Raw genomic sequence first — 27,463 nt, 5'->3', positions numbered from 1 at the left:
AAAATATTTAATTCATTTAAAAATAATAGTATTAAATGCATTATATGAAAGAGCTATTTTTTAAACAAAAATTTAGTGAGAGATTGGCATTGTTTTACATATTTGCAAATCTCTTTGATGTCTTTGAATTACAAAAAGATAGCCAGATTCTCTTGGATCCTCTTGTATTCAGTCTATTGTAATAACATTTATCATGTAGATTCTGGGAAACTCCACTGTACACTTATGAGAAAATGAGAGTGAAAAAAAGCCAATTAATATAGTAGTATTATGAAAGTGGTTTGACTTGGGATGCCCGGGCGGCTCAGCAGTTTAGTGCCTGCCTTTGGCCCAGGGCATGATCCTAGGGTCCTGGGATTCAGTCCCACATGGGGCTCCCTGCATGGAGTCTGCTTCTCCCTCTGCCTAGTCTCTGCTTCTCTTTGTGTCTCTCATGAATAAATAAATAAAATCTTAAAAAAAAAAAAATGGCTTGACTCTCAGAAGGGTTCTGGGAATCCTGGCACTCTGTGAACCACACTTTAAGAACTGTTGGGTTAGGTGATATTAAGTCATTGGTACCGTGGAGCTTCATATTGCAAGGTAGGGCAATCAAGAATGTTTTGGCGCCCTTAAAACTATCTGGTTTTGAAGCCTTAAAACTAAACAGTAGAGCTAGTAATTAAGACCACACAGTCTGGGTTTCATATTTTAGCGCTGGCCACTGACTTTGGACAAATTATTTGGCCTCTTTAGGCTTCAATTTCCTTATTTATAAAATAAAAGTGATAGGAACTATCATATAGAGGTATTGTGAAGATTAAATTAGTTAATAAATGTGAAGCATTTAGAAGAGTGCCTGGCACTTGGCAAGTTCTTGTTAATTGTTTTAGTTTAACAAATTTTTATGTAAAACTACTATACTATTAAGTGATTTGGTAGAGCATAAGCTTAAGAAATTTACATTTTATAGGGAAAGAAATATACCTAAACTAATATAGTGTGATAAATGCAGCTGCTTAGACAGAGTTAGGGGTGCTTGGGTGGCTAAGTCAGTTAAGTGTCAGCCTTTGGCTCAGATCATGATTCCAGGGTCCTGGGATGAAACCTTATGTGGTGTTTCCTGCTCAGCTGAGAGCCTGCTTCTTCCTCATTCAGACTCTACCTTGTCCCGCTGCTGATATTCTCTCTCTCAAATAAACAAAATCTCAGAAGAAAAGAAAAATAGTGAAAAGGTACAAAGAAGTGACAGGTTTCAGGGAAGACATAAATGACTAATAGTTTAATTGACTTTTAGCTGAAATTCTTGAATTAGAGCATCCCAGAGTTGGAGGAGACTTTGAGAAGTCCATCTAATCCATTTCTCTTAGGGCTTTAAAACTGATCACTTCACTGCCTCCTAACTTTATTTACTTATTTATTTACAAGATTTATTTATTTTTTTTTAAATCTTTTTCATTTTTTTTCATTTTAGAGCAATTTTATTTTATTTATTTTTAAGATTTTATTTAATCACGAGAGAGAGAGAGAGAGAGAGAGAGAGAAGCAGAGACACAGGCAGAGGGAGAAGCAGGCTCCATGCAGGGAGCCTGATGTGGGACCGGATCCCAGGTCTCCAGGAACACGCCTTGGGCCAAAGGTGGCGCCAAACTGCTGGGCCATCGGGGCTGCTCCTACAAGATTTATTTACTTTAGAGAGAGTGCATGAGTGCATAGTAGCACATGGAGGGGGGAGGGGCAGAGGGAGAATGAGAGAAGCAGACTCCGTGAGTGGGGGGGAGCCCAACTGAGCAGGCAGCCGGACACGGAGCTCCCTCCCAGGACCCTGAGATCATGACCTGAGCTGAAGGCAGACACTTAACTGACTGAGCCACCGGGGTGCCCTCTAACTTTATTTTTAATAGGTAGTACAGACATAAAAGGTGTACTCCAGGGGATCCCTGGGTGGCTCAGCGTTTTAGTGCCTGCCTTCTGCCCAGGGCATGATCCTGGAGTCCCCAGATTGAGTCCCGCATTGGGCTCCCTGCCTAGAGCCTGCTTCTCCCTCTGTGATAAATAAAATCTTTAAAAAAAAAAAAAAAAAAAAAGGTATACTCTGAAGAAACTTATTATCACCCTGTTCCTATGACTGTTGCCTTTTCCCCTCCCTCCTCCTTTAGTAATTATATATACATTTTTTTCTTGTGTGTATTCTGGGATTTCTTATGCAAATATGAGTATAATTTCTTACTTTCTCTTACATAAAATGTATCAGACTTTTACTTCACACCTAGCTTTTTTTTTTACCTAATATATCCTAGAGATCTTTTCATATTTTTTTTTAATTTATATTTATTTATGATAGTCACAGAGAGAGAGAGAGAGACAGAGACATAGGCCAGAGGGAGAAGCAGGCTCCATGCACCAGGAGCCCGACGTGGGATTCGATCCTGGGTCTAAGGCAGGCGCCAAACCGCTGCGCCACCCAGGGATCCCGAGATCTTTTCATATTATTAGTACATATGAAAACAGCTTTCTCAGGTTTCTTTTGTGTTTAAATAAAATTTTTGTAAGGAGTGCTCAGCTAGAGGAGCATGTGACTCTTGATCTCAGGGTTGTGAGTTCAAGCACCACGTTGGGTGTAGAGATTACTTAAACTTTTTTTTTGGTTTTAGAATAGTTTAAGATTGACAGAAAAATTGCAAAGATTATTAATCCCACACCCAGTTTCCTCTGTAATTAACATTTTACGTACATTTTCACAGTTAATGAACCAGTATTGTTATATTATTAACCAAACTCCATGGTTTTTTTAGATTTCTTTGGTTTTATCTAAAATCCTTTCTCCCTCTGCCTGTGTCTCTGCCTCTTTCTCTGTGTCTCTCATGAATAAATAAATAAAAATCTTTAAAAAAAAATCCTTTCTCTGTTCTGGATGCCATTCAGGATATCACATTTGATTTAGTTGTTAGCTCTCTTTATGGTGTTTTTAGCTGTGACAGTTAAACTGGACTGCTCTTAGAAATCTCCAGGATAACACATTCTGTAATTAAAAAAAATATTTATTTAATTTTAGAGAAAGAGACTAGAGTGTGTGAGCAGAGGAAGGGACAGAGAGAGAAAGGACCTCCCCATCCACAGACTCCTACTGAGTGCAGAGCCTCTACTGGAGATCAGTACATAACCCTGAGATCATGACCTGAGCCAAAAACAAGAGATGCTCAACCAACTGAGCCACCCAAGCGCTCTACACATTTTATATTTTTAATATCTAATTTCCCTGTTTTGAAATTTTAAAATCTATTCCCATGCTATATTGTTAAGCTTTTGTCCTTGGGAAGGCAATATTTACTGATATAGACAGCTCCAGAGACAATCAGACTTTGGCTCTTTTTTTCATTGCCAGGTATTACTAACCTGGCAGTGTTTTTTTTTTCCATCCTCTAAATATAGATGTCATATTTTGGTTAGATGAGTATTTAATTTATACAGTATTGTTATAACTGAGTCACGTATATTGATTACTTATAGTTTCTTACATATTGTATTCTTTAGTTTATATACGTATCATTAATTTATCCCCATACTCTTTATCAACAGTGTAAATCACCTCTCCATTTATAAGAATGTATCAGATTTTTTCAAAGGAAAATATATTCGTATCATTTGATCTCCATGAAATATCTTTCCCAGAACCTTCTGACTTATTCTGATTTATACTAGTTACTGCCCCTGTGATTTGTGTGCTCAGCTCTCAAGTTGGAATCTACCTTTGGCATCATTTTGAGGATTCCATTTTCTTTTGTGTTGGATGGATCCATTATTTCTCAGATTACATTTTTTTCTTTTTTTATTGGTTTATTCTCTCATTAGGTTGAACATACTGTCCAATTGGTAGCTTCCTAATGAAGGAAACATGGGAGGATGGGAGGAAGTTTTTTGAGAACTTTGTGGTCCAAAAATGTGTTTGGACAACTTATACACTGAAGGTTTGGTGGGGTTTATAATTTTAGGTTGGATATATTCTTCCTAAAGAAATTCAGAGACATTAATGTATAGCCTTGTAGATTCTTTACGTTGCCTTTATGAATCTTGGTCTTTTGACCTTCATATTGATGTGTCTGTTTTCATTTTGTGTACTGAGTATTGTATTATATATACATGTGTGTATTTTATTATTATTATTTTTTGAGTGTGTGAGTAGGATGGGAGGGGAAGAGAGGGGCTGAGAGAATCTCAAGGCCCCCATGTGGGGTTTGATCCCGTGACTCTCAGATCATGACCTGAGTCAAAATCAAGAGTAGGATGCATAATGACAGCCACCCAGACACCTCCCTGCTTGCTTTTTCATTGCATAAACCTTTAATCTTCTGGTGAGGTGGGAGAGGGACCTGAGTGTGTGGAACAGTGGAAGGAATGTGAGAGGGTGTCAGTCTACCTTTTAAACAGACTTCTTTTTACCACCACCTCTGTCCTTATTTCTAGATATACTTGGTGCCAGCAATTCCTGAACCATTTGGGGGTTCTCTGGCACAAATCAGAATTTTTCTCTGCTTTCTCTATTGTCAGTTTAAAATTGGTCTTTTTAAAACCTTTAAGCCAATTACCATTTTTCCATTTACTTTCTACCTTCTACCTTGAGTGAGTTAGGTTTTCTGGGAACCAACATTTCTGAATGTTTAGAATTGCTTAGGGTTTTCCATTTCTATTTTTTTCCTTTTTTAAAAAAATGTATTTTATAAAATTAAAACTGTGTTTATAGTAGCATTCACATTAGTGAAAAGATGGAAGCAATCCAAGGGTCCATTGATGAATGAATGGATAAACAAAATGTGGTATATACATACAATGAAATATTATTCAGCCTTAAAAAGGAAGGAAATTCTGATACATGCTACAATCTTGATGACATGCTGAGTGAAAGAAGCCAGTCACTAAAGGACAAATGTTGTAATTCCTTAACTTACAATAAGCAATACTGTTACCTTATCTTTCCATTGTGAGATTGCAAAAAACCATCCCCAGAGACTTGTCTTTGAGATGAAGTCCAAACTTCCCTGCCTGGGTAATTTTATAGTCCTACTTCTACCCTCCTATCTCTAACCTTTTTCCTAGCATTCATTTTACCCTTTATCGTGCTTCATTATGTTGTGTTACAAAAAAGTATTTTCAGTCATCATTAAGGTATTAAATGCTATGGGAAATGCACATCTTCCATTCTAAGAATCATAGAACCTTAAAGATCATTTATCATGGAGCTAGGTCCTGGGGGATATAGTTTTTAATAAATCAGATATTATCTCTCTTCTCTACTTGGTTATAGTCTAGCAATAAGTTAGTTTTAAATCTTTTAGATTACTCTGTACCTTCCAACCTCTGTTCTTTTACTTCTCCAGTCCATCCTTTACATTATCAGAATAAACTTTATAAAAATGTAAATCAGAGGGACACCTGGGTGGTTCAGGGTGTGATCTCGGAATACCGGGATTGAATCCCACATCAGGCTTCCTGCATGGAGCTTCTCTTCTCCCTCTGCCTATGTCTTGCCTCTCTCTCTCTCTCTCTGTCTCTCATGAATAAATGAATAAAATCTTTTAAAAAATGTAAATCAGAATAACTTCTTTACCTCTTTACCTTAAAACATTTTGAACTTATTTCTACTGAATTGTGAAAAGGGCAAATTTTAGGACATCTAGTTTATCACAAAAAAATTTTAATTTTCAAAAACTCAAACCCCACTTTTGTAGGCTTATTTATTTGGTCACTTCTTTTTTCTTTTCTTTTCTTTTCTTTTCTTTTCTTTTCTTTTCTTTTCTTTTTTCTTTTCTTTCTTTTATTTATTCTTAGACACAGAGAGAGGCAGAGACACAGGCAGAGGGAGAAGCAGGCTCCATGCAGGGAGCCTGACGTGGGACTCGATCCCAGGTCTCCAGGATCACACCCCAGGCTGCAGGCAGCACCAAACCGCTGTGCCACTGGGGCTGCCCTGATCACTTCTTTAAAAAAAAAAAGAAAAGAAAAGAAAGATTTTATTTTATTTGAGAGAGAGCAAGAGTGGCAGAGGCAGAGGGAGAGCAGGCTCCTCACTGAGCAGAGAGCTCCGCCACCCCCCATGCTGCGTTTGATCCCAGCATTATGACCGGAGCCGAAGGCGGATTCTAAACCAACTGAGCCACCCAGGTGTTCCCATTTGGTCACTTTTAGAACAAAGTCAACCTTAAAAATAAAACAGCCAGTTATTTTGCCAGCAAAATGATTTATTCGGAATAGCAGATCAGGACCAGTAAGCCATCATGAACAATAGACAAGTCTGAAGATCAAATGAGAGAAATACTCTTGTATAGAGAGAGGAAGGGAAATTGGGAGGGGTTGTTATAAATAAAAAGTCCATGGGGGTAAACTAGGAGTTTGGAGCATAGTGACTATTTGTTGGCTGAGCTGTAACAGTCTTTTAGTGGCTAGTCTGTTGCTAGGCAAAGAGGGAATCTTCCTTCATCCTTCTGGGGTAGTAAAGTAGGCTTCTTCCTATTGAGAATGCAAGCTAAGTCTCTTCCTGGTAGGTCTGCAAAGGGCTGTGGTGAATGGTATGACATGAAAGCTCCCCCTCTGGCTTCCTGACTTCCATTTTAAATGAGGTTTCTGTTATTTTTTTTCCCCTTTAGATTAAAATCATTCTCTGAAAGCATGGCTGGTCAAGAGTCAGGTTTTCCCTATTTAGTGCTTTTGTCCTTTGGTGCCAGGAAGGACATTTCCCCCACGTGTCTTACATTGGAGGGAAAGTACACAGCAATTGGAAACCATTTAAGGCCACATTTGAGTAACAGTGAAGGTTAGAAGGGAGAACTCTTAGACTTTTTCTTTTTTTTTTAAGCTTTTATCTATTTAGAGTGCCCACATATGTGCACATGGAAGCTGCAGGGAGAGGGAGAGCATCTCAAGCCAACTCCGTGCTGAGTGCGGAGATCAACACAAGACTTGATCTCATCACCCTGAGATCATGACCTGAATTGAAATCAAGAGTCTAATTAATGCTAAACTGACTGTGAGCCACCCTGGAGCCCCTCAGACATTTCCTTCTTTTTTTTTTTTTTTTTTTTTTAAGATTTTATTTATTCGACAGAGAAAGCACAAGCAGGGGAAGCAGGAGAGGGAGAAGGAGGCTCCCTGCTGAGCAGAGAGCCTGATAAGGGACTCGATCCCAGGACCATGGGATCATGACCTGGGCCCAAGGCAGACGTTTAACTGAGCCACTCAGTGTTCCGCCCTCCTCCCCACCACCCATTTCTTTCTTTTTTTTTTTCTTTAAAGATTTTATTCATTTATTCATGAGAGACACAGAGAGAGAGAGAGGCAGAGACACAGGCAGAGGGAGAAGCAGGCTCCATGCAGGGAGCCTGACATGGGGCTCGATCCTGGGTCTCCAGGATCACAACCTGGGCTGCAGGCGGCGCTAAACTGCTGTGCCACCGGGGCTGCTCCCCACCCCTCATTTCTTATTAAAGTTTATATCTTGTCAGGATCGGGATGCCTGGGTGGCTCAGCGGTTTAGCGCCTAGTGCCTGCCTTCAGCTCAGGGCGTGATCCTGGAGTGCCAGGATCAAGTCCCACATCGGGCTTCCTGCATGGAGCCTGCTTCTCCCTTTGCCTCTCTCTCTGTGTCTCTCATGAATAAATAAATAAAATATTTATATCTTGTCAGGGTCATAAATGTGGGGGAAAATCTTGAAGCACTGACCTAGCATGACTCTATTGAGTATGTCATTTCTATAAAGATTTGATGTGTGACTCTACGAGGCTTAAAAACAGTTATGCAAAGCAGAATCAAAAGTATATGAAAAATCCAGTTTATATGATGGTTCTAAATCAGGAGCCCAAACCTGAAGGTAACCAGCTAAAAAATAGGTCAAAAGACCAGGGATCATTAGGTGAAATTTGTTGTGGGCTTGTTTCCTGATCTTGTGTAAACTGAATTTCTTGTGTAAACTGAATTTCTTTTTTTTTTTTTTTTTTTTTAATTTTTATTTATTTATGATAGTCACAGAGAGAGAGAGAGAGAGGCAGAGACACAGGCAGAGGGAGAAGCAGGCTCCATGCACTGGGAGCCTGATGTGGGATTCGATCCTGGGTCTCCAGGATCGCGCCCTGGGCCAAAGGCAGGCGCCAAACCGCTGCGCCACCCAGGGATCCCTAAACTGAATTTCTTGTGTAGATCTCTCCGGAGGCATTTATCCATTTGCAACAGGTGGTATTTGCAATTGCGCAAATGCCTTCTTGTTCAGCTAGTAGGTAATCAGGGACTATGTCATTATCCAGAACTACTTTAGCCATTGAATCAAGGGATCATCGTTGGGCTGCTACAGAACTACTTTAGCCAGTGAATCAAGGGATCATTGTTGGGCTGCTACTGCTTTGACTGTGAAATCAGCCAACTCTCCTAAAATTAGGGAGAGATTTATGATGATGCGCTCCTCGGCTCTTACTCGCACCTGAGGAGAAAGTTCCCCATGTAGGGAAACCTGGAGTCATAGAGTCCTCCTGCAAGTTCCTGTTTAAGGCAGCTATGGAGGTTGAATGGAATGAATCAGTGGGAGGTTTCTGATTTATTATGGATTTGACAGGGAATTAAATGTCCCAATAAGTAACGACTTCCAGGTTGTCAGTTATCTAAACATTTGTATGCCCATGGGTAATGCCATCTATTGTAGGCAAAAATGAAACCAGGTGGAGTGCAGAGGACTCCAGCTATAGTATGATTGTTGATAGATCCATTAGCTGGAATTTCCTGATTGACCTTTTTAAGTCAGAGATCAGAGGAATTGGGATGACATTCTGTGAGGTATCGTCCCATAGTAAAGAGGTCTTTTCTAAAAGTCTTAAAAAAAGGAGTTAGCCCATTTGTATTTCTCTTTGAGTGCAGAGGAACAAATCATTGGAGAAATTGTCTACAGGTAAGACCAAGGTATCTCTAACATCATGAACAGATTGGAGTTTTTGGTGATGGATCCTGCAGTCTGAAAGTTTTCCCTTTTGCACTAGATTGAGGAATATGGATAAGAGCATTGTTTTTCCAAAAAAAGAGAGGGAGAAATAAAGAAAGAAGCAGCAGCAAGAAAAAAGTGTGTAGGCCTAGTTCAGTCATCTTGGAAAAACTGTCTCCTTTATCTGTTATGTGCTTCCAACTCCTAGAAGTCTTTCAGGACATCAGTTGGTGTACAGGTCCAGTTAGGCTTGGGTGCTTTCTTTAAATGTGATTGATGAATCCAAAAATCTGTCCTTGGAGTTTGGTGGCACAAGGGTTGGTTAACAGTATCTGATAGGGGCCTTTCCAGTGGGGTTGAAGAGTCTTTTGGAGATATCTTTTCATCAAGAGATGAAATATCCAGGATGCAGATTATGATGTTTGATGGTTTCATCATTCTGGAAAGATTGTCCTACTGAAGTATGATTGTTCTCTATGGATTTGATTAGGTTTTTGCAAAATTGAAGTATATTCCTTTTTATGAGCTGTGGATCAAAGGAAGTAGGGGCTAGGTCATAGGGAATGAATGCCACTACCAGGAGAACAGATTCTCATTGAAGTTACGGAAATACATATAATGTCATGAAAATCAAGAATATTTAATAAGAGTTTCAGAATTCTGGAAGGATCGGGGTGGGGGAGAATAAATGCTTCAGTCTTTGTTGCAAAGATACACTTTATGAGTTGGTGTAAGTTTTAGATTACTTTAAAAGGAGGGGGAAAAGGGGGTCCTTTAAATCTGGAAAACAAAAAAGTAAAGCAATCAGTATTCCATTAGAATTTCATTTTATTATTATTTTTTTAAAGATTTTATGTATTCATGAGAGACACAAAGAGGCAGAGATATAGGCAGAGGGAGAAGCAGACTCCCTGCAGGGAGTCCCCTGCAGGACTCAATCCCAGGACCCCAGGACCACGACCTGAGTCAAAGGCAGATGCTCAACCACTGAGCCACCCAGGTGCTCTGCTGCTCTGTTTTGTTTCTTAAATCCCACATATGAGTGAAATCATAATTGTCTTTCTCTGATTGACTTATTTCACTCAGCATAATACCCTCTAGTTCCATCCATGCCCTTGCAAAACGGCAAGATTTCATTTTTTATGGCTGAGTAATATTCCAGCGTGTGTGTGTGTGTGTGTGTGTGTGTGCGTGCGTGTGCGCGCTCGTGCAGACCACATCTTCTTTCTTGTCTGTCATTGAACATCTGGGCCCTTTCCATAGTTTGGCTATCGTGGACATTGCTGCTGTAAACATTGGGGTGCAGGTACCCCTTTGGATCACCACATTTGTATCTTTGGGGTAAATCCCTAGTAGTGCATTTGCTGGGTTGCAGCATAGCTTTAATCTTTTTGAGGAACCTCCATACTGTTTTCCAGAATGGTTGCTCCAGCCTGCGTTCCTACCAGCAGTGTAAGGTTCGTCTTTCTCCGCATCCTTGCTAACATCTGTTGTTGTGACTTGTTCTTTTTAGCCATTCTGACTGGTGTGAAGTGTTATCTCATTGTGGTTTTGAATGTATTTCCCTGATGCCAAGTGATGTGGAACATTTTTTCAGGTGTCTGTTGGCCATTTGTATGTCTTCCCTGGAGAAATGTCTGTTCATGTCTTCTGCCCATTTCTTGACTGGATTATTTGTTTTTTCAGTGTTGAGTTTGATAAGTTCTTTGTAGATTTTTGGATGCTACTCTTTAATTGATAAAACATTTGCAGATATCTTCTCTCAGTCTGTAGGTTGTCTTTTGGTTTTGTCAGCTGTTTGTTGTGCAAAAGCTTTTTATCTTGATGAAGTCCCAATAGTTGTTTTTTGCCTTTGTTTCCCTTGCCTCTGGAGACATATCTAGCAAGAAGTTGCTGTGGCTGAGGTCACAGAGGTTGCTGCCTGTATTCTCCAGGATTTTGATGGATTCCTGTCTCACATTTAGGGGTTTCATCCATTTTGAGTTTATTTTTGTGTATGGTGTAAGAAAATGGGTCCATTTTCATTCTTCTGCATGTGGCTGTCCAGTTTTCCCAACACCCTTTGTTGAAGAGACTGTCTTTCCATTGGATGTTATTTTTTACTTTGTTGAGGTTAGTTGACCATAGATAGAGGGTCCATTTCTGGGTTCTCTATTCTGTTCCGTTGATCTATGTGTCTGTTTTTGTGCTAGTACCATACTGTCTTGATGATTACAGCTTTGTAATAGAGCTTGAAGTCTGGAATCATGTTGTCACTAGTTTTGGTTTTCTTTTTCAACATTTCTCTGGCTATTTGGGGTCTTTCTGGTTCCATACAAATTGTAGGATTGTTTATTCCAGCTCTGTGGTGTTGATGGTATTCTGATAGGGATTGCATTGAATGTATAGATTGCTCTAGGTAGCATAGATATTTTAACAATATTTGTTCTCCCAATCCATGAAGGCTGAGTATTCTTATTTGACAGTGTTTATCATGTAACTTAACAATCATCAAGCCTAATTGGTGCAGTATCTCTCTGTATAAGGAGAGAGAACAAATCCTTTGAGTGAGATGTTCCAAGGACCTGCTGGAAATTCTCAGTTAGTTCAAGATTAAAAAAAAAAAAACTTCCTTAGAATTTAAATTTTAGGAAGTTTGTCAAGAATATTGAAAGATTTGGACACTTGGCTGAAAAGGATCACAGATCCCTGGGTGGCGCAGCGGTTCGGCGCCTGCCTTTGGCCCAGGGCACGATCCTGGAGACCTGGGATCGAATCCCACGTCGGGCTCCTGGTGCATGGAGCCTGCTTCTCCCTCTGCCTGTGTCTCTGCCTCTCTCTCTCTGTGTGTGACTATCATAAATAAATAAATAAAAATTTAAAAAAAAGGATCACAGAAAATTATGAAACTAATTATCTACTTAGGGTGCCTGGGTGGCTCAGTTGTTAAGTGTCTGCCTTCAGCTCAGGTCATGATCCCAGGGTCCTGGGATTGACCCTGCATCGGGCTCCCTGCTCAGTAGGGAGCGTGCTGCTTCTGCAACTCTGCCTGCTGCTCCTCCTGCTTGTGTGCTCATTCACACGTTCTCTCTGTGTCAAATAAATAAATTGTTTTTTTTTTTTAATACAACTGTTTTTTTAAAAAGTTTTAATTATCTACTTGGCCAAAGTGAAAAAATATTTAAAGAACAACTGTACAATAAATAAATAAATAAATAATAATAATAAAGGACAACTGTACAAGTTTATTTTTTTAATTTTTTAAAAGATTTTTAAAATTTATATATTCATGATAGAGAGAGGGAGAGAAAGAAAGGCAGAGACACAGGCATTGGGAGAAGCAGGCTCCATGCCAGGAGCTTGACGAGGGACTCGATTCTGGGACCCCAGGACCACACTCTGGCCCAAAGGCAGACGTGAAACTGCTGAGCCACCCAGGGATCCCCTGTACAAGTTTATATAGCTGTAGAAGCTTTAATTCTTTTTGAATAGAGAAGACTTGGTTTTTCTAAATAAGCAAAGATGTGATAAAGCAAACCACAGAATCCCTGTTTCCAGGTGGATTACATAACAGTAAAGAAACTTTGTTTACAGTTTATTAAGAACAGACCAATAGTCTTAAGAAAATTTTGAGTTTAAACAACCAAAAAAAGTCGTTCCAGTTTTGTATCAGTATACTTTTAATGTGATTTTTTTTAATGGAGCCTAATGTGGGGCTTGAACTCATGACCCTGAGATCAAGACCTGAGCCAAGATCCAGTCAGATGCTTAACTAAGTTACCCAGCTGCTGTAATTTTAAAGTTTGTTTATTTTTATTTTATTTTTATATTTTTAAATTTTAATTTATTTGAAAGTGAGAGTGTGTGTGAGCAGGGAGAGTAGGAGAGGGGGAGAAGCAGACTCCCTGTAAGCAGGGAGCCCAGTGGAGGGCTTGATCCCAAGACCCTAGGATCATGACCTGAGCCGAAGTGACTGAGCCACCCAGGCACCCCATAAAATTTATTTTTAAACAAATGCATTTTGATCTTAGCTTGATACACACCTATGATTCTTTTCCCAAGATTCCTTTTCTGAAAACCTTCTTTAACTTTCTGTGTCTATTTTAATTTGTTTGTTACTCTTTGCCTTTCCAAAATATCCAGCTTTAGGGCAAAATCACTTTTGTTTCCATCAACACAATGCATTTCCATTACTCATACCCTTTACCAAAAACAGGCATCCTATTTCCTTGCATACATTTCACATACAGTTGTTTCTTCCATCTTTATTGTTTTTTAGTAGTTTTACATATATGAATTAGAATTCTTAATCCTTAGAATCTTTAATTCTCAGTGAAAACTAAGCTGTAAGCAATCATAGACTGGCAAATTTGTAAATACATTTTATAATTTCTAGAAATGTGCTTTGTCAGCATGGCATAAAACATATTTACCAGTAGACCCAAATATCTTTAGTTTCTCTTTAATAAGAAGCCCAAAATGGGGATCCCTGGGTGGCACAGCGGTTTAGCCCCTGCCTTTGGCCCAGGGCGCGATCCTGGACACCCGGGATCGAATCCCACGTCGGGCTCCCGGTACATGGAGCCTGCTTCTCCCTCTGCCTGTGTCTCTGCCCCTCTCTCTCTCTCTCTCTCTCTCTCTCTGTGTGACTATCATAAATAAATAAAAATTAAAAAAATAAAAATAAAAAAAGAAGCCCAAAATGGATAATTTATGTTTACTAATTAATGTTGTAGTATTTTATCATGTGTAGAAAATAATTCCAGTAATATAATGAAATTCCATCATTTAATTTAACTTGGCAAAAGTCTATAAAGTTTCCAGTTACCAGGGAAGATTTAGGAAAGCTACTTTCTTTTTTTAAGCCTACATACCATAAAACGTAATTATTTTACCTAAAAAGTCTTACCCATTTTCATGCATCTATCTGAATAATTTGATACCCAACAATTAGGTTTAAGTTACTCACAGAAACTTCATAAGACATTAGTCAAAGTCAGCCATCAAATTTCACAACAGAGAGAACATGAACTTATTTGACTAATAAACACAGATGGAATAAAAGTTTTATGTTTGCATTATATTCGGTGTTGATAACTCTAAGACATGTTTGTCTTAATTAAACAAACTTGTCAAAAACAAAACAAAACAAAAACAACAAAAAAGGGCTCCTGGGTGGCTTGGTTAAGCATCTACTTTCAGTTCAGGTCATGATCCTGGGATGGAGCCCTACAGCGGGGAGTCTGCTTCTCCTTCTGCCCTTAGCCTCTGCTCGTGATCTTTCACTCTCTCTCTCAAATAATTAAATAAATCTTAAAAGAAGGTAAACCCCAACAAACTTAAACTATACTTTATTTATCAAAGATTATCCCAGAGCATGCGAATTTGAAAAACATTTGGTTAGTTTACTTGATTTTTATAAGCACTTATTTTTCTCTAAGCCAATTAAATAGAGCTGTTTATAAATTAATTTCGGCAATACCATCTAGAGGTAGAAAAGTGTCCTGTGTCTGTATATAGATGTACATAATCATACAGACACAGATCTTATGGCTTTTGCTTTAAAAGTAATCTTAGCCTTGGAGTGCCTGTGTGGCACAGTTGGTTGAGTGTCCAACTCTTGGTTTCCACTCAGATCATGATCTCTGGGTTGTGGGATTGAGTCCTGCGTAGGTCTCCACACTCAGCACCAAGTCTGCTTGTTCTCCCTCCTCCTCTGCCCCCCCTTTTCCATCGCCTCCCCATGTATATTCATTGCTCTCGTGCTCTCTCAAATAAAATTAAAAAGAAAAAACTTACCCTTCCTTCAGATGCAAAACTAAAAAGAATAGTTGGATCCAAATTGTTTTTCTGACAGATGGACTAATCTAAGGTTCCCTGCTCAGGTGGCCAAAGTATTTTTTTTTTAAACTAAACATTTTTATTTGCGTGCTGTAAGGATCCTTTCAGAGCTGTTCTGAAGTCATTTTGTCTTTTAGACACTTATGCATACCAAAGAAAGAATGCATTTCATTGTCTCTGAGAGATTTGGGATCTGCTTTTTTAAGAGTGCCCCTTAACATGGATTTATCTGTCAGAGCTTACCCCAAATGACTGTTACAACTCCAAATTATCCCAAAGTTTATCCTTTTTTTTCCAAAAAGGCACAATATGCTGGTCCAGAGGCCAAGTGGAATCTATCTTGTCTTTGGATATCATAACCTCTATTTCCCAACAGCTGCTCTTAAACACTGGAATCACGTGTTTTCCCTCTTTTGAACAGGATGTGTTTCTTACCATGAAGCTTCAGCAAACAGAAATGGAATAGAAATAGAAGAGAGTACTTACTAGGGTAATCCTTTCATAAAAGCGAAATGGGGAAAGCTTAAAGGCTTTTAAGCCAGAGAGCTTAAATGCAAGAAGACCAGAGCTGGGATCCAGGAGATACCCTCAGACTTTAGGGGCATTGAGAAAGCAGGGAGCTCATCGGGTTCGGTGGGTACGAGCACTTGTTTGCTCACCAGCCTTGGAGTTGTTGAGGGCTTCTCTGGATCGTTGTTCTGATCACCAAGTAATGTTGATTTTGGAAATAAAAGTCAGTTATTTTATCAGCAAAATGGGCTTATTTGGGAATGGTAGAGGAATTGCAATTCAGGTCAAGGTAGTCATGGTAAACCATAGGCAAGTCTGGAGAACAAAGGGGAGCTGAATTGACAATCTCTTATTGGCTGTGCGATTGCCAGGCAGGGAAAAAAAATCTTACATCATCTTACATGAGTAGTAAAGTAGGCTTCTTCCTGTTGGGGATGCATGGTAAGTTTCTTCATGTTGGGTCTGCAAAGGCCTGCAATGAATGGTATGATGTAAGAGCTCCCCCTTCTGGCCTCCTGACTCCATTTTTAAGGAGGTTTTCTTTACTCGGTTTCAAAAAATCTGAAATCTTTCTAAATGATTTACATGGTCCACATTGTGTAATATGGCTGTTTCCTGTCTATCCATTCTTACCTTGAACATCTCCCACCATCTCTCTTTGTTTCAGTCATACTGGCCTTTTTTCAGTTGTAACTCTTCACTGATCTCTATCTTGTTACAAATTCCCTCTTCCCCTTTGCCTGATTAACTCCAGTGTATCCTTTAAGTTTTAACTTCAGTTCACCTCTTCAAAGAAGTCTTTGCTGAACTTCCTCAAAATAGGTTTCCATTCCTTATATTCAGCACCATTAAAATTTCTGTTTTACATTTGTTCTGTAAGTTCTACAAGGGTAGTCATCACGAATTTCTTGTTCTTTACTGTATTCTAAGCACATTGCAATGTTTGATATGTATGAAGTTCACTAAATATTTTTGGTTTTGTTTTCTTAAAGATTTTATTTATTTATTCTTGAGAGACAGAGACAGAGACCTAGGCAGAGAAGCAGGCTCCATGCAGGGAGCCCAATGTGGGACTTGATCCCGGGACTTCAGGATCATGCCCTGGGCCGGAGGCAGGTGCCCAACCGCCGAGCCACCAAGGCGTCCTGAAGCTCACTAAATATATTTGAATAAGTAAATTATTTATGATTTTTTTACCTGCTTAGTTTCATAAAAGCCTTAAGGTTGCTTATAGTAATAAATATACGTAAAAGTAGATAAAGATTTATTTGTTTGAGATAGAGTTTAAGGGGTGAGGGCAAAGGGAGAAGGAGAGAGGGTCTTAACTCTGCACTGAGAATAGAGCCCATTGTGGGCCTTGATCTCATGACCCTGAAATCATGACCTGAACTGAAACCAGGAGTGAAATGCTTAACCAACTGCGCCATCCAGGTACCCTGAAAGAAGATAATTAAATGAAAAACATGAAAGTAAACAAAACACCTAACATAGGAAGAGAAAGGTTTGATATGCCAAGTATCTGGGATGAATCTGGAGTCAGCTTAAGTTGAGGAAAGTGATGATTTGGAAAAGGCCATTGGATTTATCAAGAGCTAATTGCTAATTTTTAAAAAGTAGTTTCAGGGCACTGGGCTGACTCAGTAGGTGGAACATATGACTCTTGATCCCGTTTGTGAGTTTAAGCCCAACATTGGGTGTAGAGATTAGTTAAAACTAAAACCTTAAAAAAATAACAAAATAGGGGATCCCTGGGTGGCGCAGCGGTTTGGCGCCTGCCTTTGGCCCAGGGCACGATCCTGGAGACCTGGGATCGAATCCCGCGTCGGGCTCCCGGTGCATGGAGCCTGCTTCTCCCTCTCCCTCTGCCTGTGTCTCTGCCTCTCTCTCTCTGTGTGTGTGACTGTCATAAATAAATAAAAAAATTAAAAAAAATAACAAAATAGGGGCGCCTGGGTGGCTCAGTGATTAGGCGTCTGCCTTTAGCTCAGGTCATGATCCTGGGGTCCTGGGATCGAGTTCTGCATCAGACTTCCTGCGGGGAGCCTGCTTCTCCCTCTGCCTATGTCTCTATGTCTCTCATAAATTAAAACAAACAAAACAAAACAAAAAACAAAACAAAATAAAAAGCTTCAGTAGGGGTTTGGAGAGTCAAGAATTTAGAAGTGATAGGTATAAATAATATTTGAAAAGTGAACTTGTGATTTAACCAAATATGTATTTGGGTTCTTAAAATACTACTTATTTTGGAAATTTTTATTTATTTCATTTTGTTTTAAAGTAAACTGCTAATGCCGGGCTTGAACTCATGACTCTGAGGTCAAGACCAGCATGTCCTACCAACTGAGCCAGCCAGGGGCCCCTATTAGGGAAAAAAAATTTTTTTTAAGATTTTATTCATTCATTCATGAGAAACAGAGAGAGAGGCAGAGACACAGGTAGAGGGACTTGATTGTGTCAAGCAGACTCCATGCAGGGAGCCTGACGCGGGACTCGATCCCAGGACTCCAGGATCACACCCTGGGCCGAAGGCAGGCGCCAAACCGCTAAGCCACCCAGGGATCCCCTATTATGGAAATTTTTATTAAAAAGCACAGAAAATAGCATCAAGAACCCATAAACTATTATTCAGCTTCAGTAATTTTCAACTCATGACTTACTCACCTATAGCCCTTATTTTCCCTCGCCCCACACCAAAGTGGGTTGAAGTAAATCTCATATATCCAATCATTGCAAATATTTTGGTATAACTGCTAAAAGACAAGAACCTTATTGGTACATTCTTAGCATTCATGGATACAGTTGCCCACCGAACCCTTTATTTTTGGGATTATTCTTTCTTATTTTTTCTTTTGAGAGAAAAAGAGATTATGTGTATGCAAGCTGGGTGTGGTGGTGGGCATAGGGGGAGAGAGAATCCTAAGTAGGCTCCACACCAAGCTCAGAGCCTGACATGGGGCTTGGTCTCATGACCCTGAGTTCATGACCTGAGCCGAAATGAAGAGTTGGAAGCTTAACTGACTGAGCCACCCAGGCAACCCGGAATACTTCCTCTCTCTCTCTCTCTCTCTCTCTCTTTCGTTAAGATCTTATTTATTTGAGAGAGAGAGAGAGAAGGGATAAGGAGGCCCAAGGCAGAAGGTGCAGGAGAAGCATACTCCTTGCTGAGCAGGGAACCCAACACAGGGCTTGATCCCAGGACCTCAAGATTAAGATCTGAGCTGAAGGCAGATGCCACCCTGCTTCCTTTCTATTACATGTTTTTGATACTTAATATTTCAGGATGTCAAGATCATCACTATCCAATTGGACTTTTGCAATGTTGGAACTATTCTGTATTTGTACTGTTTAATATGGTTTGGTAGTTCAACTGAGAAACTGATTTCTAGGTTTAATTTCATTTTAATTTTAATGTAAATGTAAATAGCCTCATGTGACTAATTAATCCTGGATCCTTCCTTTAACCATTCTCTTAAAACTGAAGCATATCCCTTCAGAAATGTATACATGTATACTTCACATCTACATAATTAAGATGAATTAAGTTGATTATAATAGAGAAATAGAGAATGTGATGACGCTTATTAGATTTAGACAGGTTTTAGGGCACCTCTGGACTAAAGATTTTTAATCTGTAGTATTTAAGGCTGCATAAAATCTACTCTTATATCTTTCAGATCTCTGTCATTGATGTTTAGCATAATGTCTTTCATATAGGTGACCATAAGATACTGAATCTGTCCAGTCATTAGGAAGCTGAATAGATAAGTCTTTCTTCCTTTTTTTTTTTGTTTTGTTTTGTTTTGTGGGATTTTTTTTTTTTTTTTTTGGTTCTCCAGGTAAGGAGGTCTTTTTTTTTCTTTAAGGTGACAGAAACATCATCATATTGACATTGAGTAAATAGGAAAAAAACTAGATGACTCTTAAAGTTACTACTCATTTGTAAATTTCCTGTGTTTTATCAAGTTGTTTACTATGAAATATTTCTTTCCTTTGGCCTGTGAAACTTTTATACTTAATATGATACAGGGGCAAAGTCTTAGAGCAGGAGTTAGGAGAACTGAACTGTGGTCTTTGCCACCTTATAAATTATGTGCTTTTAAAGAGTTTACTTTAATCTCTCTATGGCTCAGTTTCCTCATGTGTAAAATGAGAAGAATCTCCCCATCCACATATATAGTATGGACTGCATAGATGGTCCTTGACAGGTTTCACCCACCGACTTAATGTTAGCACTCTCATTTATTTCTACATATTTAAATATTCACAAAGCTTCCAGAAATTGAAAATAGTTACTTCACACAAAAAGATTAAATACATTTAATTTTATTTATTTATTTATTTTAAAGAATCCATTCATTTATTCATGAGAGACACAGAGAGGCAGAGACACAGGCAGAGGGAGAAGCAGGCTTCATGCAAGCAAGCCCGATGTGGATTCTATCCTGGGACTCCAGTATCACGCCCTGAGCCAAAGGCAGGCGCTAAACCTGTGAGCCACCCAGGCGTCCCAAGTACATTTAATTTTAAATAAAATACTCCTTTTGTACTCTAAAGAACTCTAGTTAAACCCATTTTTCCCTCCAAAATATTGTACATTTGTTTTTGAAACCTCTGATAGTGAAATAATTATAGTCTTTTCTGTAAACAGCATACCTAAATACTTATTTCATCCTCAATCTGATCGATATTATCTTTCTTTTTTTAAGAGAAGAGAGTGGGAAGAGGGGCGCGGGGCAGAGGGAGAGAAAATGTCATGCAGGCTCCATGACCAGCACAGAACCTGATACAGGGCTCTATCTCACTACCCTGAGATTATGACCTGAGCCAAAACCAAGAGTTGGATGCTTAACCAACTGACCCACTCAGGTGCCTCTGATCAATATTGTCTTAAATACTGTGATAATTTAGTTTTATTTTTGAGAATGTTCGGATTTGTAGCCATCAAAACTGTGAGGCAATGAATTTCTGTTAAGCCAGTCAGTTTGTGGTGCTCTGTTATAGCAACCCTAGCAAACTAATACGGTGCTCAATATCGGTGCTTTGCAACTAAATACAAAACTCTATATAGCACCTCCTGACAACTATACTGGAAAATATGTATTTCTTCTCAAACCACTAAATTTTTTTGATTAGTCAGACTACCTTAATTTGTGAGTAAATCCCTGTTTTGTGGTTTCCTGATATTAATAATTTGCATACAAAATAATGTTGACTGACATTTGATTACTAACTACATATCAGCCCTGTTTTAAATACCTTACAGTCTTTAACTAATTTAATCCTTAAAACCAGCCCTGTAAGCTCCTGGAGAAATGGTTGATTTCAGGGCTGGGGCAGGGAAAACACAAAATGAGCCTGAAGTGTCTTCTGGTGCCACAAAGTAAGGAAGTACTTAAGAAAGGATAGGGGCTTATTGAAAAGGCACAGGAACCAGTGTGAAAGAGCATCCAATAGAGAAAGTTGTGATAATTTGAGCAAAGTAAATGATGATGGTACTACATTATTACCCACAGAATTAAGTATCCATGAATCCATAGTTAAATAAATGAACCATTCTTCCTTATAAAGTTTTTTTTTTAATTTTTATTTATTTATGATAGTCACAGAGAGAGAGAGAGAGAGAGAGAGAGGCAGAGACATAGGCAGAGGGAGAAGCAGGCTCCATGCACCGGGAGCCCAACGTGGGATTCGATCCCGGGTCTCCAGGATCGTGCCCTGGGCCAAAGGCAGGCGCCGAACCGCTGCGCCACCCAGGGATCCCTACCATTCTTCCTTAATGGAAGAATTCCAATTAATAAATGTAGATGTGGGGGTGCCTAGGTGGCTTGGTCAGTTAAACGTCTGCCTTCAGCTCACCTCATGAACCGAAGATCCTGAGATGGAGCCCCACATCAGGCTCCTTGCTTATCAGAGAGCCACTTTCTCCCTCTCCCTCTGCTACTCCCTCTGCTTGTGCACACTCTCTCTGTCAAATAAAATCTTTAGAAGAATGTAGATAGAATGAGGAAAATACAGAATCACCATTAAAATAGCATAGTAATAATTGCTGTAGGCAAAATCTTCTTTAAATGAACTGTATCCCTCATATGGTGCTTGGAATTCATAACCCCAAGATCAAGAGTCGCATGCTCTATGGATTGAGCCAGCTAAGCACTCCTGGCAAGATCATTTTTGAATGCTAAAATTGGTGGGCCAAAGTTTGAGAAGAACAGGACATTTGTATAGCTTGAAGTATCTCCCCCCAAGATATTTATTATTTAGAAGAGGAAAAATAGTAACTTTATGGTAGAGAAATTATGTAGATATCACCATAACCAAGTGATCAAGGACTTAACATCAGGAATAAGACAATATGACATCATGTTCCCCTTGTTACAATGCAGTGAGAAAGGCATATCAGTTCTGTGGTAGTCTTGTCAAAGAATTCATGACCTTAATTACTGAAAAACATACAAATCTAAATTGAGGGACATTACTTTGTAATAACTGACCAGTATTCTTCAGAAGTGGCAAGGTTATGAAAACAAGGAAAGACAGGAAATGTCATAGATGAGAGGAGACTAAGGATATATGGCAGCTAAATACAGTGTGAGGTCCTGGGTTGAGTCTTGGAACAGAAAAAGGACATTAATAGAAAAACTGGTGGAACTCAAATAAGTTCTGTAGTTTAGTTAATAGCATTCTATCATTGTTAATTTCACAGTTTTGATAATTGTGCTATTTAAGAGGTTTCATTAGGGGAAGTAAAGTAAAAGGTATACTAGAATTTTCTTACTATTTGTAACTTTTCTGTAAGCTTAAAATTATTTCCAAATAAAAAGTTAAAATAATCCTATAAAATAGGTACTAGTGTTATTCCCATTTTACTTTGAGGAAACTGAGGCACAGAGAGGTCAAGGAACTTGACCCAATGGTGTAAGATTAGTAAATGGCCACACTGGGATTCTAACTCAACAGTTTGGTTCAGCAATAACAGAGTTCCAACAATAACACACTAAACTTTATTTTTATATTACTACTTTTCCTTGATAAATTTTATATAGGTGAAATATGTGCAGAAAATACGGGATACTTAGATGTTTCCCAAACCACAAGTGGTGAAAAAAACTAAATGATCTTGGGCAGCCCCGGTGGCGCAGCGGTTTAGCGCCACCTGCAGCTCAGGGTGTGATCCTGGAGACCTGGGATCGAGTCCCATGTCGGGCTCCCTGCATGGATGGAGCCTGCTTCTCCCTCTGCTTCTCTCTCTCTGTCTTTCATGAATAAATAAATAAAATCTTAAAAAAAAAAAAAAAACTAATCATCTCTAGAAAATTGAGCTATATAAATTAAATCTGTTGGGTAAAGTTAAGTATTTCTCTGGTATTTTGCAGTACTGGATTTATGTAATTTATATGACAGGTTTTTTTTTTTTTTTTAAGATTTATTTACTTTAGAGTGTGCACCCTCCCATGAAGGGGAGGAGGGGCAGAGGGAAAAAATCAAGTAGACTACTCACTGAGCACAGAGCCCAGGACCTTGAGATCATGACCTGAGTGGAAATCAAGAGTTGGACGCTCAACCAACTGAGCCACTTAGGTGTCCCTATATAATTCTTAATGTATGTAACTTAAGAGTTGAGAGTAAGATGAGAAGCATTCATTTTTAGTAAAGTTCAATGGTTTTGATAAAATTTGCTTTGTTAATGATTGTATTACTGAGTTACCAGAATCATTTCAAAATGCTGTTTATACACCAGGAAAATCATAGATTTATTTAATCATGGAATTAAAATGTAATATTTAGTATTTAAATTTTTTATTTAAATTCAATTAACATATTGGTTTCAGAGGTAGAGGTCAGTGATTCATTTCGTCTTATATAATACCTAGTGCTCATTACATCATGTGCCCTCCTTAATGTTCAGCACCCAGTTACCCCATCCCCCCACCTCCCTTCTCTCCAGTGACCCTTAGTTTGTTTCTTATGCTTGAGAATCTCTTATGGTTTGTCTCCCTCTCAGATTTCATCTTGTTTTATTTTTTCCTCTCTTCTGCTCTGATCCTCTGTATTTTAATTTTGGGACATCTTGTGATCATAAATGGGTAGGAAGGGGATCCCTGGGTGGCGCAGTGGTTTAGCGCCTGACTTTGGCCCAGGGCGCGATCCTGGAGACCCGGGATCGAGTCTCAGATCGGGCTCCTGGTGCATGGAGCCTGCTTCTCCCTCTGCCTATGTCTCTGCCTCTCTGTCTCTCTCTCTCTCTGTGACTATCATAAATTAAAAATAAATAAATAAATAAATGGGTAGGAATATATGAAAGGGTGATAAAATATGTCTTTGGACAATGTAAAGGGGCCACCTTAAGTGGACTCTACTCCTTTTCTCTGGAATTTTTGGGTAATCTCAATATAAGGAGGATACAACAACTTGAATGAATGCTGACCCCATGAGAGAGAGAGATCCTGATGTACTATTTAGATTCCTTCTTTAAAACAAAACAAAACTAACTTAAATTTAGATACAAAACAATTTATCTTCTATTCCTAAATGATCTATAACCTGTATTTTAGGATGTATTTATTGCTAGTTTAAACTCTATGTGAGCAAAGACTTTCATTTCCTTATTTCTTGGGACTTAAAAAAATTGGTATGCTGTAAAAATTTTTTTTTTTAGAGTTGAAAGGAGAATGTTTTCAAGCCTTGTTTTTTCTTTGTTGGGGTTTTAGTTTTGATTATTATCGCAATATCCAGAAATATTTTTTCAGAAATATTTTTCCAACATCAAACATCCTTGCTTAAATTTTGCCATAGGCAGAAAAGTTAAGGTACATGTAAGAGAGACTGTAGTCAGAGTTTAAGGAGAGACTTTTAACCCATGATACAGATACTGTGTGGTAGAATCCTAAAACTGTTATTTCATCTTCCTACATACAAAGTGTGTGTTCTTCATTTTCCATAAAGAGAAACAGGTGTGATTTTTTTGGGGGGGGTGTCTTGTGAATATAACTATGCTTACTTGCTTTTTTTCTTTTTTTAAGATTTTATTTATTCATTCATCAGAGACATAAACAGAGACATAGGCAGAGGGAGAAGTAGGGTCCCTGCAGGGAACCTGATGTGGGACTCCATCCCAGGACTGTGGGATTGTGACCTGAGCCAAAGGCAGACACTCAGCCACTGAGCCACTCAGGTGCTCCTAAAGTTACACGTTTTTGTGTGTTTTTTTTCAAGATTTTATTTATTTATTCATAGAGACACAGAGAGAGAATGAGAGGCAGAGACACAGGCAGAGGGTGAAGCAGGCTCCACGCAGAGAGCCCAACGCGGGACTGGATCCAGGGGTCCCCAGGATCATGCCGTGGGCTGCAGGCGGCACTAAACCGCTGCGCCACCAGGGCTGCCCAAGTTACAAGTTTTTATATGAAGTTTATGTATATATAACTTTTTTATTTTTAAAAAAAATTTTTTAAAGATTTTATTTATTTATTCATGATAGTCACACAGAGAGAGACAGAGAGGCAGAGACACAGGCAGAGGGAGAAGCAGGCTCCACACAGGGAGCCCGACATGGGATTCGATCCCAGGTCTCCAGGATCGCGCCCCGGGCCAAAGGCAGGCACCAAACCGCTGCGCCACCCAGGGATCCCTATAACTTTTTTAATATAAAGTTATAAGTGTGGTAATATTACAAGGGTAAACAAACCAATTGGCAGAATAGAAATTCCAGAACTAGACCAATTAATTTATAGACAGGTGAATATTACAAAACTGACAGCAAAACAATGAAGAAAAGTACTGTTTTTTAATACATGATGTTTGGATAAATACATACCCATGCTGAGAAAATTTAAACCTGATGTCTACTTCATAGTACACATTAAAATCAGTTTTGTTTTTTTTATTTTTTTGTTTTTATTTATGTTTTTTAAATCAGTTTTGGATGGATTATAAATAATACATGATGTTTGGATAAATACATACCCATGCTGTGAAAATTTAAACCTGATGTCTACTTCATAGTACACATTAAAATCAGTTTTGTTTTTTTTATTTTTTTGTTTTTATTTATGTTTTTTAAATCAGTTTTGGATGGATTATAAACCTAAGTATGAAAGGCAAAGCAAATAAACAAAAATCTCCAAAACACTTCTAAAATATAATACAGGAGCCTATCTTCATTACTCAGGTGATGAGAAAATGTCTTAGAACACATTTACCTATATGAAAGCTAGTATTTTCTGTCCATGAAAAAATTGCCATTAAGAGTAAAAAAAGTGAGCACCTGGGTGGCTCAGTGGTTGAGTGTCTGCCTTCAGCTCAGGTCATGATCCCAGGGTTCTGGGATCAAGTTCAGCACAGAGCTCCCTGCATGGACCCTGCTTCTCCCTTTGCCTATGTCTCTGCCTCTCTCTGTGTCTCTCATGAATTAATAAATAAAATCTTTTAAGAAAATGGAGCATTAATATATTTACATTTGGTATAATTATGTATTTGGATTTATTTTTTTAAAAATATTTATTCATTCATTCAGAGAGAGAGAGAGAGAGAGAGGCAGAGACACAGGCAGAGGGAGAAGCAGGCTCCATGCAGGAAGCCCGATGTGGGACTCGATCCTGGGTCTCCAGGATCACACCCTGGGCTGCAGGCAGTGTAAACCGCTGCGCCACCAGGGCTGCCCTGTATTTGGATTTAAAGTAAATTTACTGCGCAGCCCAGGTCGCTGAGTGGTTTAGCGCTGCCTTTAGCCCAGGGCCTGATCCTGGAGACCCAGGATCGAGTCCCACATCGGGCTCCCTGTATGGTGCCTGCTTCTCCCTCTGCCTGTGTGCCTCTCTCTCTCTCTCTCATGAATAAATAAATAAAATCTTTTTAAAAAAATAAGTAAATTTGCTATTGTAGTGTACTTTCTTTTTGTCCTTGATGTTTCTTTTACTCTTGTGTTATTTGGATTTATAGTCTTTTAAAAATTATTCCATATTCTTTGTTATTAATTGGGAAGTTATACATTTTTTGCCTTTTACTGATTACTGTAGAAATTGTGACATGTAGCCATGATTTACAAAAGTCTACAATTAATTGATTTCTTTACCATTCTGGACAATGCAAGGGCCTTAGAGCTCTAACTCTACTTACCAGTCTTCCTGATTTTACTTACTATGTGTATTTTAAGTATGGGTTTAAAATCCTATAAGATGTTATAGTGCTTAGATTTCTTTTTTTTTTTTTAGTGCTTAGATTTCTTTTAATAAAATTTGAAGTACAATAGATAAAAAACATACAAATCATAAGTGTATAGCTTGAATGAAAAATTTTGCTAGTTGACTTGAATATTGCCATACTTACGAAAGTTATTTCTTACTGTAAATTAGTAAATTTGGCTTTCTGATTTTAAAACCTCTATATCCTGAGCTTTATTATGAGATATATCCCATGGACCATATCTACTTTCATCTTTACAAGAACATAAGGCTGCTGTAGCCTATTTTATGCTAGACTCTGGGGTGCCTTAGTAATGGATGCTGTTTCTATTCATTGGTTAATTCAGTGCCAGGCAGGAACTGATAGGAGTATAGAGAGCCATGAACAACATAGATGAAGTTCTTAATTCTGCAATTTACCATTTGTAAGTTGGGAGGAATAAACTAGTAAATAAGTACAGATCAGTTTCAACTCTTCTTTTTATCCTTGTGATACATTCATAGATGGATATTGACTTCGTTGTAGGAATACCATAAAAGCCCTACTGCCATCTAGAATACTTTCAGAAATACAGTTTTAGGCCGGAAGTAATTTGAGAAGTAATTTAGTTTTTCTTTCCTTCAGGCAGAACCATATCTGATACTGAACTTACAAGTTCATAATGTAACCAGGAAAGAAAAGTTCCACAAAATTAGGTTACATGAGCAAAATCTCAGAGGCTCCAAGGTACATGTTATGCCTGAAGAATAACTAATAGCCTTTTATCACTGTCAAATGAAGTTTGTTTGGCAAGGGTAGGATGAGTCTAGAAGGCTAGATTCCAGTTTGCTTGTAAAGGTTTTTGAATGCCTGCTAAGGATTTTTAACTTTATTTATGGATACTGGAAAGCCTTGGAATGTTTTATAAATTAACAAAAGATACCTCTAGTAGTATAGAGGCTGGACACTTTGAACAGTGCTTTCTTCTCTTCTTAATTCTCTTGTGTATGTGCATGTTTGTCTCTTTCAGAGGATTG

The 27,463-nt window shown here is 38.6% G+C and overlaps 1 protein-coding gene across 6 annotated transcripts in view; it reads left to right on the top strand.

Annotated features, from left to right (window-relative positions):
• RAB6A (RAB6A, member RAS oncogene family) overlaps positions 1-27,463 on the top strand; it is a 106,185-nt gene that overhangs the window by 26,192 nt on the left and 52,530 nt on the right. The window lies entirely within an intron of this gene.

The sequence above is a fragment of the Canis lupus genome, chromosome 23, assembly GCF_048164855.1.
Source record: "Canis lupus baileyi chromosome 23, mCanLup2.hap1, whole genome shotgun sequence".
Taxonomy (NCBI): Eukaryota; Metazoa; Chordata; class Mammalia; order Carnivora; family Canidae; genus Canis; species Canis lupus.
The sequence above is the reverse complement of the archived record's forward strand: the minus strand, read 5'-3'. Positions and strand labels throughout refer to the sequence as shown.